General features: G+C 46.8%; 1 protein-coding gene across 5 annotated transcripts in view; it reads right to left on the bottom strand.

Moving 5' to 3' along the window:
• Positions 1 to 19,105, bottom strand: part of LOC6500862 (furin-like protease 1) — a 109,349-nt gene that overhangs the window by 89,414 nt on the left and 830 nt on the right. The window lies entirely within an intron of this gene.

The raw sequence follows: 19,105 nt of genomic DNA, 5'->3' as shown, positions 1-19,105 counted from the left end.
ACACTTGAAACCTTCAATATGGATGTTATTTTATGCAAATTCGAGGCAATCATCAACTGCCAGAATAAGGGGATTAGTGCCAACTCCCACACACTCGGTAAATAAAGGACTCGGAACAAGTGTCGGCAAACAAGCCACCGCCCTTCGGGTTTCTTATTAATCTCCGGTGGAATACATTAGGCCCCAAACACGCATTAACATTTAAATTTGTTTTCAATTTTGTCGAGCAAGAAACGGGCGCTGTTGTCCGTCACTTCGGACTTGAACTACATATTTTTAGCACCTCCAGTCTCCAGTTTCCAGTCTCCGAACTCATCTTTTGTGTGTTTGTTATGGAAATTAGCCCGGACCGGCCCGGCCACTGTTTGGCTTGTGGCATCTCTTACTCTCATGAGACTCGAAACACATAAATCCCAGGCCTTCGTAATCGATTCGGATGGAGATGGGGCATTGTCATCTGTGGTCCGAGAAGACGGTGTCATAAATATGTAAGCTCTTTAGATAATTTTGTGGCCGAGCGGCGTGGGAGCCAGTCCCAAGTGTGGATAACATCCCAAAGTAACGTTCCAGCGATAGTTTAATCTGAAACTACTGGAGAGCTTGAAACAAAGGAACTTGGAGTTCAAGAGCCGCCTCCAATCAGGTTTGTTTATTGAACGTGTCTCGTGTTTCTTTGAAACAATCCGCCCACATGGAGGAGCGGCGCACTGTTTCATAATTCGATATGCAAAACGAGCCAACATTCCTCAAAATTCGCTGCCACCAGCTGGACGAACCACTCGAGTTCAGCTCAGCTGATTCAGAGCAATATATATTGAACGCTTTTCACACGTTCTGAATTGGAAATTTGAGGAATCGGCCTGGGGAGTGGGCACTGCACTGAGGAAAAACTCACTGCAGGAATTAACTTTTAAATCAAGTTCCTCAGAAAAAGTTTCTGTACTGGCATTTATTAATAATACTATTTTTGTACACTTTACATTTAAATCTTAAAAATGTATATGTATCTGTATCTGTTTTCTTCCACCCAGAAGTGTGGCGCTTCGTTGGCCAAAGTGTGTCAAGTTCATAATGCGACGATTGGCTGGCTATCAAAAGTCAAATATCGAAATACACAATGTGTAAGCACATTTCCCAGCCCCCAGCACACTGCCAAATTTATTTATTCCACTCGCACACAGCTCTCACAAATCGGGGCGACAAAGAAAGCGAATGCTTTTTTACGACTGTTTGCATATTCAGGCACTGGCCTTAGAGGTTGTCTCCCGATTGTATTTATTTCATACGCAATATTGTGTTATTCACTCGCCCCCGGTGGCACTCGGACTGGGGGGCTGGGAAGCCTTCAAGGAACTCCATCGAATATGTACCTGCAAGTAAACAGAATAAATAGCGTTGTTAGGCAAACAATATTTAATTGCTGGGCAAATATTTACTCAAAAGAGGTTTCCTAATTTAATGGCAAATAGCGAAAGTCAAATGAGTTCTTTAATTGGAAGGGGAGCTCTTGCCACAGAAGCCTAATTGAAAATACTACAATTGGAAAAGGATTAGAGGCAGAGCTAATGAAATGAAGCCAAAATTTACTATTTATACTCTGTGTAAAGCCCTTCCAGATCCCCCTTTTAATTATCGCCGGGATGTCCATTATTCGCACTTAGTTGCCTCCGAAGAGGTAATCCCGAAACCAATCAACTACTTCGAAATTGGCCAAATTTAGACGGCAGCTAATCAGCGGCAGCAGCTGCACTTTCAGCTGCATTACCTGCCATTCCCATTGAATCGGATGGACGATTGAGAGGTGCTTCCGACCGGTGAAATCAATTAAAAGGGGGCTATGCCAGGACCGAAATGAATGCGGGGCAATGAGCTCGAATGGGAGTGCAGATGGTGGAAATTGGAACGCTTGTCAAATGCAACACCATCGCCAGGAACACCAGCAACAGCAACAGCAACACGTGCTGCCAACAGCAATATCAGTAACAATTCCTATAAAGCTGGCTTTGGGCGAGCGCAGTCAGCGACAGCATCATAAAAAGTTGCAGCTACACTCGAAACGGCAATTAGTGGAACATGTTGCTAATGCTGCCATTATTGTCGCAGTGGCTGTTGCTGTTGCTGTTGCTGTTGGCGATGTGTCGCAAACAGTGTATAACGCGAATCAAACACAGACTCTAGAGAACATTTCGTAGAAATACTTTAATAAATTTAATCCAAAAACCAGAACAAAACTAACAACAAGAGTTTCTCTCTGAAATAACACTTTTAATCGACTTTGAAACCACTTGGTGGGAAGAGACAGCCATAAGATGGGCATTAGGCTGTCGACATTTAATTCCTAATGGCGCTTAGAGTGTTTCTTCATGGTCTAATAAAGTTTGGCCATAAACGCTAAACTCGTTCGGGCTGGGGGCTGGCTCACGAGGATGTCAAAGTTTCTTAAAAATCAATTAATTAAGATGCTCAAGGAGATGTTCCGAGGCGTCCCGACAGGGATAATGAAAATTAAACTGAAGCGAAGACCAGCCAGGCAACAGGGCCATCTAATTAAGCCAACACCTCCGACAACCTTGCCCCGATTCCCACAATTCCCCCCACACACAATAAACACTAAAACTGAAAGCTGGAAACTGGAAACTAGAAACTGAAAGTGCGGGCCCAGATAAATGAAAACTGGGGACAAAATGGCGAAAAAGCCAGTTTAGTTCAGCCGCTGCCAGGGCCCAGAGCCCAGGCCCTGTTACGCTCTACTAATTCCTAGTTTAATTATTTCCATTTTCAGAAAGTAACTGCCGCGCGAATGTGCGAGTCAAGTGCAGCGGGGAATTCCAGGTGAAGAGCTACTAACATGTGATTGTCCCGCCGCCTCCCTGTCAGTCGCTCCAGAAGCTCACTGGCATCACTCGCAAATTGCATGAAATTAGTAATTACGTGCTAAAAAAAAGTAATTGCCAGCTGGGGCGAAGCTTAAAATAACATTTAATTGGACGCTGGGCTTTGGGTTCAAGTATATCTGTAATCAGGCTGATGCCAAAACACGACCGATGGCTCGTGGAGTTATGAAACACACTTCATCTCTCATCTCCCATATCCCATCTCTCAGCGCACGACAAAATTAGTTTTCCACACAATTTCACAGCCGGAACGATTACAAGCGAATGCATCCCATGAAGGGACCCCCAAATCACCGACAAAATTCCATTACGAAATGTTTTCTGCACTGCGAGAAACAGAGTGGTTTAATTTTGCAAAGATTTCATCTTTCCAGAAGATGAAGGACCAACTAGAACACCTTGTTTCCAGTGTAGCTGGCCGGGCTGCGTGCGACCACAACAATACGGGAATTAATCACACCTGGGACACTAAAATGTCATCCGTGTCAGCGGACAGCCCGCCCCCAGTGCGTGTTGGCTCTCGGAGGTCGGAGGAGGTCGGGCGGAGGAGCAGCACCTCTGAATGATGCCTCAGACGCTCAATATTGTTTTCAACAGCCGCTTATTAGATTTTCCCCGTGGCTCCGAGCCTCGACAAAGTGCGTCGTCTACGGCGGTACGGGGTGTCGTGGGTAAATCGCAATGTTTATTGTCAACAGGCGGAGGAGGAGCCTCGAGTGCCACTCTCCCCGCCATCCGGGGCGGAGTGTCTGCCGTGTTGGTTGAGCCTACGGCCCTGCTCTCTCTCGGGCTCTTCAGAGCTGTACGTGTTCCTCCAGCCGGGCTAGCTGTCAGCTGGAGGTGAAAAATGTTGGAAAAGGACACTGTAGCTAGTCCTTGGAAAGGATAACCATACATCCTCAACACAAGTTACTAGGAATTTAGTTGGTAGTCTTGTTGGTAGATTTCCAAACTAAAAATACATTATTTTTTTAAAGAAACTCTAGTTCACTCTAGGGCAGGACCACTGTACTTCCGCCCAGCCTTCAAGGAGTATACTTCATTTTATTTTCAAGACCCTACAGCGAAGAGCTCTCCGCTCCTTTCATGCTTTACACTTGTCTGGACATTTGATTAATGATCCTTGTGCGGCAGCGCCGTGTGTTTTCGCCACTTCAGCTCGGTTCGGCCCGGACAGCCATTATGATTGTATTCATTGTCACTCCTGGACTTTCCTCCGACTCTAATTAAGTCGGGCCCCGATCCCGGCTATTCCACCTTGCCGGCCACGGCCAGGGGCCAGGGGTTGCCGGCCAGGAGCCGTGTCTCAAGTGATTTCTGAGTGTTTTCCTGTCACGCCAATGTTGTTCCGTGTGTCTAGCCCCCTCTCCCCCCGCTGTTTGCCAGCTCTTAGGCTCTTAGTCACCGCTTTCGGCCGTGGAGCTTCCTCCTTTGGCAATCAACTGCGGCTCGCTGCGTTATCTAATCGGCCGATAAACATAAACAGACCCGAGTGCATGTGTACAAAAATCGACTAATTATTTAACACAGTTTCTGCGATTGCCAGGTAATTAGCTTATTGTGTTTCCCCGGCGGGGAATTGTAACTTTAATTGATTGCAGCGATGGAAAAATATTCGATTTCGCCTCTAATGAGTTATTGTCATCCGTCATGTATACACTGAGCGGAACACTCTGCTGTTGTCACTCCTTTAATGCCACGTAATTAATGAGTAATGTGATGGGAGGAGGCAGAAACTCTTTCTTCCAACCTCCAACTTGAAGTTTAAAACCTGATTTATTTTTATTCAATATTTGAAGAAAAGAAATCTTCCACTGACGATGCTTTTTAATGTCAAGGTTGTTCGGATAGGGGCTCTATTATTTGCAGCTTATCTGGCCGCCTTTATACTTCTAGTTTCTATTGGCTCTTTGATAAGCGGTGAGCCATTTAATTACGCTTCCAGCGAAGCCAGTTGGCGACTAAAACAAACGCATAATTCAGTGCCGGGGAAATGGGTTTTAGATAACTCCCATTGTTTACTCGCTGGTACTTGCCTGTTTTTCGTCCGCCTCTGCGGCACTTACATGACAGCCCAGGACTGGCAGAAACTGGCAATAAATCATGAATAATAAGTTCGGGGGCAGTCAGTTCCTAGACTGCAAAGGCACCTGATCGGGTCACTAGAGCAGTCAGCTGAAAGACACTTTTCCTTCAAAAGCATTACTACTATTATACTGTACTACTATATACTACTATACTACATAATATATACTCATACACTGTACTATATACTAATATACTATACTACACTTTACTATACTCTACTGGAGCAGTCAGCTAAAAGGCACTTCTCCTTCAAGATCAAGTTGGCAGCGAAAGTAGAGCCACGACTCGTTGGAAATAATTTGATTTTCTGAATTAAGGACTTACTTTATCATCTCTATCATAAAGTAGTAACTATGATACTATGTTAAATTATATACTGTACTATATACTACAATTCTATACTATACTAAACACTAAACACTAAACACTATACTACTAGACTAATATTATACTACACTACTACTCTTTATTACTATACTATTATTACCTGTTTGCCAGAGAACTCCTAAGAAATCTATACTCTAAAGTTTAGTTGCAAAGTATCTAGCAGATACTCTCTAATTACGAACTTGGCGCTAACTAGTCATAAACCCATCGAATCAAATCAGAGAGTGTCTCACGGAATGTCTCTCTGATTCCGGCACTTTATTTAGCCATTTCGGGAATCGCAGTTCTATGCCCGTGTCCAGGCCCGATAAGAAGTCTCGTAAAACTTTCGCCAACTCGAACGAAATAAAAGGCGCCCTGGCCAGACCAGGAGGGGCCAGGACGAGCCGGAGGATGTAAACGGGGGAAATGCCGCTCATTAAGCACGTCAAAAGCCAATTTGTTGTCACATTTTGACGAGCACGACAGAGGGCAGGGCGGAAGCGCCAAACAAAACCAAAAAAGGACCCCGAAACCAAATCACAGCCACTGAAGGACACGCAATCCGAAAGATTAAATGCAGCCCATTACGACGGGGAGGGCGGAGGGAAAGGAGGGAAAAACACACGAATTCAGAGATTTTTTGCAGTTTTTTTATTTTTTGGCCAGTTCATCTTTCTGGAGCATCACAAAAAGTAACATGAGCTCCGCTCTCTGACAACCCGAGCCGGCGGAAAAAAACTTTCAACATAATAATAAAAATTTCATGCCTGCGAGGTCCTTACATCCCAGTCCCCCGTTTCGTTTAGGGGTTGGCGGACGGACGGAGGACAATGTTAAAGCTGCTTAAAATCATGATTACATTACGGGGCTGCCAATACTGGCTGTCCAGGACATCACCAGGACCACCCACTCCCTCTCCCCGTTGAGGATATGCGACAATAACAATGGGGGCAGACAACAACACAGCCATCAACTATGTGCCATATGATGTGCAAAATGCTGCCAAAAAAGCCAAAACAAAATTAAGCAGGAATGGCAAGTAAATCAGTGTGAAGAGACTCGACGAGGGACTACCCATTACTTCTTCTTTCGCGACATAGTTCATGAAGTGTCCTACAGGATATAAGGCACTGCGAGAGGCCTTCAGATGGGTGCTTAGACCCCGCTGTTGTTGTTATCCCAGGGCCGAATAAATGAGTTTCTGGCCAAGAAAGCTTGGAAGGAAGTCTGCCACCGACACAGACCCATTCGGCGCCTCTGAGGAAGAGTAAATCCCGGCCCTTTATTGGTTTAATATTCGCCGAGAAGCGCTCTATGTGCCGGCAGAGATATACTTCTTGGGGAATCCATCCATACTCCAGTTTCCAGGCCATACACATCCTTATATACTTGTTAGCCCAACTTTCGGCCTGCTTTAGTTCGGCGATGTTTTGGGACTGTTATCGCATTTATTATGCCAATTTTGGGATACTTCCTCGCTCACCCATATAGGAAAGTTAAATTGCGTAGAAATTCAAGTCGCGTCGAACAGGCCTCGGGTCCCTCCCTGCCTCCTTGCGATGTTTTATGATGTGCATGTTGTTGATTTTTATTTTATTGGGCCTCCTTGTCATCGGTCCCTTTTCTCAGTTATTGTAATAAAGTTGCGGCTGCCTTTTGGCCAAATTAGTTTATTTTTCCTTTATTTTCCTTCAATTAGTGGCTCGAGAAGGGCCTTCCAGTCGCTACTTTCTTGGAGGGTTACCCGATCTGGTCCTGAAGCAAAGTCTGGGCAGGATTTTCGGGATTTTCCAGCTCCTTTATGGGTTTAGACTTGGAAATTAATTCTGGTTCGGTCTTGGCCTGATTCCGTGATCCTTCCCCGGCATATCCCACAAAAGAGGAGAATATGCTTCGGGTTTCGGGTGCTTTATGTGCGAAATTAATTTATTCGAGGATTTGTGTCTGGGTTACTTGGGATGGCATAGCCAATGAGCTGTGACTATGGCCGGGAATTTTAATTTAGTTTGGGTCTCTAGCTCTACCTCTAGTTTCCATGCTAGGCCATCAAGACTAGACCATAATGAGCTCGATTTTTGGCGCAGCCACAATGCGGATAAGAGACTAGCCATGTGGGGAAATGGCCACAAAAGCAACACAATTACAGAAGCAATTAAGACAGACTCGGGTCGAGGTGGCTAATCAAACACCAGCAGACAGGGAGTGATTGCTTCAAGAGGGCCCTCTCAAGAAGTCTGGCTTAAAAAATAAATATACCCTTCTTTCTACACACTTTCTTTTGTAAAAATCCTAGCTCTAGAATCCTAATTTCTAGCCAGTTCTGCCCAAAATATCTCTGAGTGCAATGGCCTCACGCAAAATCCTTAATTACATCCGCTTGCTGTCTGCGCGTGTATCCGGCGCAGGAGTATCGTGAGCCGGAGGACTTCACGGGTGTTCTGCGGGGGAAGAGGTGTCCAATATGAGCATAGTTCTCTGGCGGGAAACCGCAGGGAAAAACACGTGGCTAAGTGAACCGCATTGCACAGGCAACTCCTCTAGTCACGTCGGGATGTGGGAGCGCCACCTTCTCGACAAATTCCCTCATCAATGGAAAGTAGAGAGTACAGCACCAGCACCAGCACCCTCTTCATCAGCCGGAACAATTGCTTTCGGTTGTCAACCAGCTGTCCGCACTTTCCCCGCTTTTCTTTTTTCCGCATTTTTCGCACGTACTGTCCGATTCTGGGCAACTGCCCTGTCCACCACCCGAGTTCGGCCAACTCCCCTGTTTTTTGTCACCTTTTGTCCCTTTCGGGAGTTGTTCTTCGGGGTGGATTCTCCATCATCTCATATGGACACCCCCGCCTCCGATCTCATGCGGCCAAAGCCCTTAATTGGAACTCCATATCTCCGTTATTGCTAAATTAGTACAGTGGGCGATGGGCCTTCTGTCATTTCATAAAGTCTTATCAAAAATCGATGGCTAATTGGATTCCAGCATAAACTTAATGGGTTTTCTTGGGAAGCCTCACAGTCCACACCAGATAAGGGCGATCCTCTGAGTCGAATTTCGGGGTGCATGTCGGGAGAGTTCCGGGAAAGCCATTAACTCCGGTTTGTGATGCACATTTAATGTTCTGCCCCTTCTTTAATATCCAATATTTATTGTCTTTTTCAAGAGTTATTTTCGAGAGAGCTCTCGACAGCATTGACGAGTTGCATTAATGGTTAATTTTAAATGGCCTGCTTATGCAATTAATTATGCAAATTGAAAACAAAAACAGTCGCCGCTGCTCGAGCCTCGGTTCGGAATAAATCTGCATAGAATCTTAATTGATTAATTGCCGAACTGACCGCAAAAAAGCGTCCTATCTCTGGCGGAGTGCAGTTCATTAATTAAATTAAGTCAAAGAAAAACTTCCGCTTAGAGCGAAACAAAAGCACGGCCGGGAAAACAAACAACATAAACCACATAAATTAAGCCCCGACCTCCTCGGATATGATTTTCAGACGAGCCCCAAAGGCACAGACTGGCCCACCCTGCCGTCCTGATCCTCCGCCGACCCTTTTTGGCCGCCCACAAAGGAATTAGGGAGCCGGAGCCAAAGCCTCCTGGCGGCCAAGGGGTTAAGGCGGGTCATTTAACGATTCCATAACGAACGACGGCCCGGAGGGTCAACTGTTGACAGGCCGAAGCCGAGAGACCCTCACTTTGCCGCTGAAAGCGAGCTCCTAATCCCGAAAACTAAATATTTGGATTTAAAGTAATTTCTCATGTCTATATTTTAGATGAAAGTTCAAACAAGTGTTGTAGTCCCTTCCTAATTAAGCTTTCATTCGCATTTTTGTTCGCATTTCGGACATGCCCGAGAGCCACTGATAGCCACCTTAATGCCCGCCACAGTCATCGGCCCAAGCATTGTGGCTTTGATTATGAAGCCATTCCGGCCGGAGGCCAAGGACACGGAAAGGGAAGTCTGGCATTTTCTGGCATTTCCCACTCTTCCAGTTTCAGAATACTTCTACAAGAATTGGCTGATAATTAGAGCCAATTAATTATGGGAATAGCCAGTTAATAATATTATAGAACTAGTTTGAAAGTCTGGCGAGTTCCAGGGGCAAGAATGGCTCTTCTGCATAATCAGGCAAGTAGTTCGTTCTCAAGGCCTCTGGAGTCCAGAGTCTAGAGAGTAGACCACGAGTAGTTCCATTTAATCCAGCTATCTTCTAATCTCCGCTGATACAATTTGTTTGCCTTCCAGTCCCATGACTCTAGGCAGCTCCCTCGCCCAGCCCGACAGCCCGACAAGTAAACAATAACAAGCCGTATATATTATTGAATTTCTGGTTTTCGGGGCAATTTCGGACCGCTCTTCTCTGCTCCCGGGCAGTTAGCAGGCCTGTGCTAATGTCCGTCCGATCGAGTGACGACCGGTGAGCGTTATCGCCCTTCACAACATTTGCGTGAGCTCAGCCTCCGAGCATCCGAGCATCCGAGCATCCGAGTATCGGAGCATCCGAGTCTCTCGCAGCCAGCAAGCCCCAAAAGTTCATCGACTTCGCTCTGGCGACAACATGTTGAGTGTGAGATTCGGTTGGTGTTGAATTTTACACTTCCCAGAGCGGCAGTCCACGGCGGAATAAAGTAAATGATTTTGGTGTTTTAATGGCTCAAGTGTCTCCCGGCAAATCGCTTTGCCAAATGCACTCCCAGCACATGCGGGGGAGGGACAGCAACATCTTAAACCAAGTAGAACAAATATCATTTGCAGTTGTGACCCACATTTGTCCCAGCTCCTTTTTATGGACTGCCAAGGGGCGCTGACGACAGCGTCAGAAGCGTATGCATATCGATACCCTAGGCAGCAAGGGTATACTGGTGGAGTGGACTGTTTAGATGGTTCCTTCTTTTGGGATAAGAGCTTGTGAGTTATTCCAGGGCATCTTGAAGTCGACCCCCCATGAGACCCTGCTCCTACTTGCCCGCCTATGAATATAATAAAAGTGAATGCGATTTTTTCGCTCCTTCTGGCCCGCCCTCTCATGCCTTCAAGGAGCCGCGGATGAAGGCAAGTCCTGGTGCAGCTCACAGCACTCTTTCTGCGCTGGGTGCTGGGCGCTGGGCGCTGGGTGCTGCTGGCGACATTTGGTTGCGGGCTGTCGTCGTGGCTATTAAATTTCAATTATTGTTACATTTTTCACACACCGCGCACGCCGGAGCCGGCTAGGAAACGGCAATGGGGAAGCGGCCAGCGGTGCTGAGGAGGGAGAATGGATCTGAAAATGGAGCACAATTTTATTTCGAAGGGAATCAGCCGTTTCGAGCCATTGAATCGGCAACTATCAGACAGGTGCAACAATTGTTGTGGTTTAATTAAGCCTCCAACGCGGACTATCCATCAGGTTCATTCCGCCTGTCAGAGTCCCAAGGGAGGGGCTGGCTCCATAATCGATTGGTGGGCGAAATAGGAGATTCTTTAATGCCATTTTAGTCACTAAGACCCGCAGCTGCTAAGAACAACTAAGAAACAACTGTGTTTCAGTTCATAAATGACTGCAAAGTCCTCTTGGTAGTGAGTGCATCTGATAGATAGTGTGTCATAACTAGTAAGCTGATAGCCCCATCTCTTCGGCTTCAGAGCCAATCGATCGATCGAGCGTGAAAAGATGAGCCAGCCAGCCAGCCCATAAAGCGCCGGCAGATAGAGGAAGATACACGACTCCGATATGTGAGTGCACCCGGCGGAGAGCGACTTCTGCGGAAAAGTTGCTGACATTCGGGCTGGCCTAGTTGGCGCTGCAAGTTGCAGGTTGCACTCGCACAGTTTCTATATTTGTGCGGTTTATGGCTCAGGTCGGTTTCAGAGCTTCAGGGGGAGATGGACTTCCAGTTCATCCGGCAGAGCCACGGGGAAACTAAACCCATTTACGATTATAATAAAAAGCATGTGAGGGACTTTAAAAAGAGATATTTACCAACTAACGGATAGGATCCAGTGCTTACCTGCAAACAGAAAAAGGATACAAGTTGTTAAGTCTGTCGGTGAAATGATTCAAAAGGAGGCAGTAGCTTCACTGATAATTATGGCGAATTAGGTGGCAAGGAGGTCTCAAGGATGTCTTCCAGCCCAACTCGAAACATGCAACTTTGCGGGATGCTGATGCATGAATAGCTTCGATGGCCACGAAAATCAGGATACACACAGGAGCCCCTTGCTGTCCCCAAATATCCAAAGGTCCAGGACAAGGCGGCTGATTATCATGCAAGAAAGGAGACTGCCAGTCGCGGAGAGAAAGGCCAGGGCTCTGGCCAAACAAAGGCATATTTAAATGTTATTCTTGGCAGGCATTTGGGGGCAGGCGGCAGCTCGCAGCTTGCAACTCCTTTGGGCTGTTAATTTGCCAAACAATTGGCAGATAGCCAGGCCCAAGAGCCGCTTCCAGGCCACAGCCAGGCAGCTAACAAGAAAATAACCCCAGCTAGACGGGATGACGGCGCTGTAGCAGAGATCTTGTTGCAGTTGCATATTTTGGCGTTGCACGTTTTGCATGTTGCTGCTACTCCTTCTCCTGCTGCTGCTGCTGCTGCTGCTGCCCGCACTGCAAATATGCCAAAAACCAGAGTCCGCGAGCCAGAAAAGTTAAAGCATCCCAGACACAATCATCCAGAGCCGGGCTCATCCAGAAACGGCGTCTCCCCGGCCCCTGCTCCTCCACAGCTCCCCCCTCCCGGGCCATAAACGAGTTGGGGCCCCCCACTCTCGTGAAATAACAAACATTTCAGAAAGCCAGACCCCCAACTCCGACTCTGACTCCGACTCCGACTCCGAAAACGGCAAAACTTGATTTGCAAAAACGCTCGGAAGAGAAGCATAACCTCCAGATGCTCTATCCGGCGAGTGACGGGGAACGAAAGTAGTTTTCTGAAATACATCGATTGTGAGGAGCTGTTCCCATAATCTGTTTCTAACAAGAAGGAGATATAGTTCGGCTGGAGTATCGAGGCACTTGGCCTCCGAAATCGACGAGTTTGAAGCCGGCGCTCCGCAGAACTGGTTTCGCTGACAGAAGGCCCCTCGCCAGAAAGCGACGCCGCCTTAATCCGGCATTCCTGCGCCCAGTTCGTGATTAACTGCTGAGAGGCGGAGTGGTGGAGAAGGCGGAGTGGTGGAGAAGGCGGAGTGGTGGAGAAGGAGGAGGAGGAGGAGATCGCCAGATCCGATGCATGTAACTCAATCGCCGGCCGAGATCATTAGGCTTTTATGTTGCGGTCGTTTGTTGTTCTCCTGCCTTTTGTTTGGCTTTCTGCAGCCGGCCTGGCCTGGCTCAGAAGTCGACTCCGAGCCCAGACCATTGTCTGTAGGTAGTTCGGGGCGGTGTCTGCGGTGTATCCAACTGATTGATGCCGCTCGTCAGCATGGGGAGTGCGTGGCGTTTAAACAAAAGCCATGGCCAAGTAGCAGGTAGGGGATTGAGGGGCCTCCCAGCAGCCCAAAATTCCAATTTTATTCCTTTCGCCAAAAACTAATGACCACAATTTACCCGGCCAGGCCAGAGATTGATTCTTCGGTGGCTTCGGATGGCTTGGACTGGCCAGGACTGGCCGCCTTGATTTGATTATTTGAGAGCAACTCCGCCGGCTCCGACGGCAGCCTCGAAAATCAATTTGTCCTGCCTCTCGCTTTTAATTTCGGGAACGTGACTTCCCAGGGGAGATGGCATAATAGAGAGGAGCTGTAGGCTGGCGGGAGATACGGGTTATCACAGAATCCACCCATCCACTGCTAGATAAGCAGGGATATTGGACAAGAGTCTCCACTATTTGGAGTCAAGACCCAAACTGCTTACCTCATTACGAGCAACAACCGCCTCGTGGCCTTCGACAGAGTCGGGGGTTCAGCTTCAAGCTTGCATCCGAAATTAAAAACCGCTTTTGAAACCAGTCCCTCCATCACAGAGCCGAGTTCACGACCGCATTAATCAAATGCCCGAGTAGGGCCAGCTCCCAGCGACCGGCACAGGAAGTCCAACAGACTAAACTGTGTGTGTTTTTTGTCCACCTCCCGGAAAGTAATCACAAAATTGGAAGCGAATTAAAGCAGCTCGCGGAGCAAATCAAAAGTTCATTATGTCATTGTCGGCCGTGAGGCAAGATAGCTTTTGTGTGAAGATAGAGCTCCCTGAGCCACCTGAGCGCAACCAGCCCAGGAGAGTGGACCAGTTTCCATTCAGTCGAGGGTCAGTGGAGCGGGCAGTGGCCCGGCAGCTCTTGCACTCCGCTTTCGCCATGTCACGCTGCCAAGGAACTAGCTCTCCGGCTCAGCTTTAAATAGCAATTATGTTTAATCATAATGGTGCATACGATTAATGGCACTTCAATTAAGCAGCCAGCAGAACAAAGGGAGCAACGACTTTGCTCCAAAATATTAACAATAAACAGAAGCTTCAAAATGTCAGGGTTAAAGTGGAGCCAGGAATAAGAGGGTTATGAATGGAGGGGCCCTAGTAGTCGACTAGCAGCTACTCTTTGTTCTCCAACATCATAATGTCATAGGCTCCAACATCATCCAATATCAAAGGGTCAAAATATACAATGTCTGTAATCCTGTCATAATCCCACCAAGGAAAGGGCATTACATATGCAGGTTATGAGTGGAAAAGAGTTGGGAATATGACAGCCCACAGCAGACATCCTCCCAATCCCCAATCCCCAACATTAATGTCATGGAAAGTACAACAAAGGGCCTGACTTATCGGGGAATATTATATAGTTTTTATTAAATATTATAGTTAAATTTCGTGACATTACTAAAAGGCATTACCAATATGTCTTAAGAGCTTCACAAACTAGACATCTGAATGTGTCCAAAGCGGGAAGGGAATTATTCATTCTGGAAATGAGTACTCGTTCTATATTACAGGACTGCATAGAATGAATATTAGTGAGTGCCAGTATGAGTTTAGTTGAAGTATTCGTGAATTAGTTAGTAAATTTGTTAAGGAATTCATGAACAATAATGATTATCGAAAATAATTTAATGATTTATGCCCAGATTCATGCTTTTATTTCAGGACTGATTCAGCTCGAAATTGTGGCCTGAATCAGGGCTGTTTTCTAGATGATTTTCACTCCTGAGTCCAGATTCTGAATCCAGAATACTGTGCAGTAAAGTGTTTCAGAGTGCTATGGTACCAGAAATGAGTACATTCAGGCAGATTTCTAGGACAATCACATCAAGAGAAGACCATTCCTTCAACTTCAGGAAGGGTATGACCTGCAACCTCCATCCCGAGAGCTCTGGCGGGTGGCATCCAAGTGTTGATGGCATTATCCTCTTTTCCGCTCTGTCGTCCTCCAGGAGCAGTATTAACGTTTATTTTTATAAACGTCTTCTTCAAACTGTCGCCATATTGTCGGTTATGGGGCCCACTCGGATCTCTTCCCAGGAGGCCCCTGCTTTACGATCCCATCAATGTCTGCATTAATGCGAAGTGAAATTGCAACACCCCGGCCGGGTGGCTGCAGGCCCGGAGAGTAAAATAAAAGAGAGCTCGGACATAAAATGGTAATTTTGAAAGCTTGATGCGCTGGATGGACAAATAACTCTTTTATAACGAGGGCTTCGATATATAATATTTTATTGGCCGCAGCTATTAGCAGCCAATGGGCCTGCCGATTGCCGACTTTCGGCCATATTTTCAATCACTTTTAATCTAATTTCCGAGGAAAACATGTGTGGAGGAGCTGCTGCCTCCATTGCCTTCCGCTGGCCCAAATTATTTTCAATATTTCAACTATTTTTAACAGCCCCCGGCCTTAAACAGCGGCGGCACCCGGTGGAAAAGAGCTATTTGTCTTGTTCGTCAGTGCCCGCGGCACCCAGGCACCCTGGCACCCAGGCACCCAGGCATCCTGTGGAAAACATCTAGCGCCTCCGAAATGGGCATTTTTCAAGTTTATTACTCGGGCTGGGCATTCGTCAATGGCGAGTTGCGAGTTGCAACACAAAATGAAATGCACTCCACTCCAAGTATTTCAGCCCCACAATACCGATTGAAATAGCAATGGAATAGAAATCAAACAAAGGGAGGCCGGTGGTCGATTCAAGTGCTTTTTCGATAATATTGCAAGGGGGGAGCCAGTGGGGCGGCAGCAGGCGGTTGGTGTAGACTCTGATTGTGGAAAACTACACAAAATACAAAATAAATGTAAACAAACCGAGCAGGGCAGGGAGAATATAAAAAAAAAAGAGAAACACGCTCGGGGAGCTGGCTAAGAACAATGTCATGCAATCAACTTTAGGCCAAGAGCAGTCGACCAACAATACAGTGCGCCACCAGCCGGGCAAGAACTAACTGCAATCAGAAAACCAGAGCCGTCGAAGGCAACAGTAGCAACAAAGAGAATCACCAACCAACCTCCTGCCCCGGCACTCTCACATTTTTTTCGCCACTCAGGTGCCTCCTCAGGTGCTCCTCGCCGGCAGGTGGGCGATTAATGCGTATTATCAGCTCTCCTCCCTGCTCTGATTGTTCAAGGCAGCCCCCCCCCCCCCCCCCCCCCCCCCCTCCAAGATAACCCCGAGCCATATGTCGATTGAATTTCAGCGACTAGTTTCTCCCCAGTTGGTCAGGGTTGTACTCAGTGAGGGGGAAAGTGGGTCCAAGAATGGTTCTAGTTATAGTTATAGTTATAGGAATGGATATAAGTCTTGTGACTCTGAATCAGACTTGTCAAGTACTTCCACCCGACTCCCTCCTCGGCCAATTATCATTGATAAGACCTATAATTACCGATAAAAAAGCCGACAAATATTTGCCGAAAAAGACACATATTCCTTGCTGTTTAAGCCCCTCAGCTGATAATGTCTCTGTTTGCCTTCGAGGTTCATTAAAAGAGGGCCTAGCAGTCGCCTCTTCTAACCGAAAGTGAGAGTAGCCCGCTTGTGGGTCTTTTGTGGGTTATCGGCGGTGGAGCTCACTCACTCGATGGCCAAGTTAAATCCATAAATTTGCTGGCTCTGCAATTTATATTCCAGCTCTCGCCCTGGCATCGCACCAAGCCCGTCTGTCGTGTGTGCCTTTGTGTTTTTTTTTTTTTTTTGTTTTCTGCCGGGTCAAGGTTGACAGAGCGCTGCGATGTACTTTTATTTATAAAGCAGCCCCAGCCTCAGCTCCAGCCCCAGCCCCAATCCCAACCCTCCTCCTCCTCCTCTCCAAAAACAAGTTGCCAAAAAGAAAAATACATGCACAAGTCGGAAGAAAAGAACCGAAAATTTCCAGAGCAGCAAATATTAACTATGACATTTATGACACACTTTCCTCCAAGCTTTCTTGCAAGAAACAAAAACTGGGAGTCACTGGGAGACGACAAACAACAATTTATTGTCACGTGCCAAAGCACACACACCCGCCCAAATACTGCACAACTTTGCCAAACAAGGGAAGTAAGTGAAAGACGAGCAGGACCTGGGAACTGGAGGTGGTCCTGGAGCGGGGATAACAGCTTAGACAACCATCAACTTCTTGGCATCAACTCGCATGGCTCCCTCCAGTCTCCCCCTTTTCGGCCATCAAGGAAGGGCCATAAATTTTCTGATTTCACATAAATTTTCAGTATCAGCTCTGGCCCTGCATTGTTCATATTTGCATATGAAATCATGTGTTAAAATGCAAAAGCTCAAGGAATATGCATTCTCTCTGTTGTGAGCCACATTCCGTCCCTCCGAAGGTAAACAAACAGAGGCTTCTTTCTCTTCTGCCACACTTTCCAGCGTGTTTTGTCAACAAATGTCAGTTCACCTGACTGATCTTGGGGTTTTCTCTATGGGATCAAGCCGGAAGAGCCTCCAACGCTTCTCAGCTATGCCTGGCACGCTCCCAAGATGCTCAGAAAGGTGAGAGTTTCGAGGGAATTCCCGGCTAGACTGCGGTTGGAAGCAGAGACGCCCCGGAAGCTTTGCATTAAAAAGGCCCAGAACCCCCAACAGCCATCTCTAAACAAGCAGTTTGAATAAAAAAACTGTCTCTTATCAGTCATTATTAATTCTGAACTGAAAGTTACTCCGCCCTTCTTGCCAAACATTTCTCCCTTCAGAGTGTTTGGAAGAAAGAATCAAATTATATAATATATATATATAGTAATTCTACAGCCATTGCTGATTTGTTCGCTCCACTGACCGCACCTTTCTTTGTTTCTGCTTGGACACGCGCCAAAATACTCCTCTCAGAGCAGGCCGACAGTCATTCATCCCGAGGCCCATACCCACAGTCCCATACCGCGTTCCAGACCGGAGAGGCCCAAGCCAGAAGACTGGGGGCTGGCGCTATTCTTCCCCCGTTCCGCCAAGTGCTCTCGGGTGAGTCACTCCGACTGAGTGAGACATGGGTTTATTTATTTTGTTTCCGTCATGAGTTTGCTAAAAAGCGAAATTGCTGAATAGCTTTCGCTTCCAACGAAAGAAACTACACATTTGGATAAGGCTGATTCGAAACGGAACGGTTTAGCCCAATTACAATGGCACTTTGGACTTCTCCCACTTGTGGAAACTGCAGTATCCCGAAAATGTGCCGAAAAGCTCCCAAAAATAGCCCAGAGCCGAGTGGGAGCGAAGAGAACTGCTCCCGGCACAAGATCGCTCCAACACATAAGCGGATCTGGAGTGGAAATATTTGCCATCTGCCAACAGAAGAACAAAGCTAATTGGGCTTGATGTGTGTCTTGGGCGCGAGTTGTGTGCTCAGTCGTGAAAAACAAATATGTTTTTGTGTTTTTTGTTTCAAAAATCGGTTTTCGCGGCTAGCCGAGTGATCTTTTGGCCCAATGTGCCCTCCATAAACAAGAACTAAGAAAATAATCCAATTTTTCGCCGTGTAGAAGCAGAAACAGACATCATTCGAAGGAAAATTCACACGCCCCCGCTCGAAAAACAACATTTGGGGGAGCTGTTCGATGGGAAGGGGAGGCACGTTGCGAAAATGCTTTTCTTTCTTTTCCGAAATTATTTCTGTTTGCACAAGTGGCCGTCTCTAATTGGTGCGAATTTTTTCCCAGTGAGGCTTCGGCCCTGAGATGTTTGGAATCACCTTCGATTAGTTTTGTTTATTTTCGCAGTGCAAATAAATTATTCCGATTCCGATTCGCCTGGCTGCTCATTATTGTTCTTGTGAAGCCTGCTCTGGGATGGATTTCATCAGCATTTTACAAATATTCGATTATTGGTTCCTCGCTATCTATCTGCAGGGCTATAGTTATAGGAATAGTGGCTCTAAATCACCTCCACTTGGAATAAATAGTTAGAGTTATGTTCTTCATTCAAGTTTTGATCTCCTCGGCATGATCTCCCCCACAATACCACAGATTTCGGGCCATTGTGAGAGGAACTGACTCTGCTTAGATAACCTTTGCGGATCGGAGAGGTTGTTCAACTTGGAGGCGAGGAATAAAGCAATCATGTAAATTATACGCCGAATCGGAGGCCGCAAAAGCGCAATAAATTAAGCAAAAACGCGGCGAGTGTGCGAGTGTGCGAGTGTGTTGCAAAAATTAAGTTTTAATGGGCAGCTCCCGGTCGGTCCCCGGCGGACAGATGGAACATAATTAGGAGAGGCAGGAGATGGAGATTGGATGGGACCAGCCAGGAGGGGTGGTGAGGGGGTAGACCAACACAGAAGCGCAGAGAATAGAAAATCTAAAAGTAAACCCCGTGTGTGTGTGTGTGTGTGCACAACTACCTGTGCAGGTTGCCAGAGCGGGACGGCCGCAAACCGGT

Source organism: Drosophila ananassae, chromosome 2L (genome assembly GCF_017639315.1).
Source record: "Drosophila ananassae strain 14024-0371.13 chromosome 2L, ASM1763931v2, whole genome shotgun sequence".
Lineage (NCBI taxonomy): Eukaryota > Metazoa > Arthropoda > Insecta > Diptera > Drosophilidae > Drosophila > Drosophila ananassae.
This window is presented reverse-complemented; position numbering and strand designations above follow the sequence as displayed.